Genomic DNA, 1,155 nt, shown 5'->3' with positions numbered 1-1,155 from the left:
ATAATAATAATAATAATAATATCTTCGACTGTTCTTTAAAATTAAAGCGTAATCACCTGTGGTCAAATTGATTTTGAATTTTTTTTTAACTGGATTATTCAGAATCCAAATTTAAGTGAGTCGATTTATAGATTTTTTTCTGAAAGATTTGAATATTTCTTTTGGAAATATTACACAGTTTCCTAAGAGTTTTTAATGGTATCTCGAATGCCTCTTAGAGGTATGTTTTATAACCCATGCTGGCTCCTCTTATCACTCTGCCCCGTAATCAACAACTTGAATGTAGTGTTGAATTTACCTCAGTGAATTTAGGTATTTTATCATGCTTTAATTTTACTGCGGGTTGACAAAAATTACAAGAAATCCGTTATGAAAAAAAGATCACACAGCATTCGAATGGCTCTTTCACGCTTCGAATAACTGTTAATAGCACATATATCATGAAAGTCGAATAGTGAAATTATTTTTAAAAAGTGAAAATATACTAAAAATCGTGTAAAGCGCATAGAGCTTGCTTTCGAGTGGGGACATATGCTATACAAATACTATTTATTATTATTATTGTTTAAATATTTCCCTCAAATGGACACTGTACTACTTACTGGCGATGCAGGTGAAACCGTCAGATGACAGTTGATAGCCCATGCCACACAGACACTTGGACGAGTTGTTTTCCGTCAAGAGACAGAGGTGGGAGCAGATGTTCTCTGTCTCACTGCACGAGTCTGGAAACACACAGAACATAGTGATCGGCTCATTCACAAGCTCTAGTTGCGAATCACTGCTTATGATTGCTGAACTAATAAACCTACTGTTTATAACTGCTAAATTATTGAACTGACTATTCATAACGACTAAACTATTGAACTTCAAATTATTGAACTGACTATTCATAACGACTAAACTATTGAACTTCAAAATGAACTCATTATTTATAACAACTAAACTATTGAACTTCAAATTAATAAACTCACTATTTATAACGACTAAACTATTGAACTTCAAATTAATGAACTCACTATTTATAACGACTAAACTATTGAACTTCAAATTAATGAACTCACTATTTATAACAACTAAACTATTGAACTTCAAATTATTGAACTGACTTTTTATAACAGGAAAACTATTGAGCTTATCATCTATATTTTTATA

Source organism: Aplysia californica, unplaced genomic scaffold, assembly GCF_000002075.1.
Source record: "Aplysia californica isolate F4 #8 unplaced genomic scaffold, AplCal3.0 scaffold00659, whole genome shotgun sequence".
In the NCBI taxonomy this organism is placed as follows: domain Eukaryota; kingdom Metazoa; phylum Mollusca; class Gastropoda; order Aplysiida; family Aplysiidae; genus Aplysia; species Aplysia californica.
Note: the sequence above shows the minus strand (reverse complement) of the source record.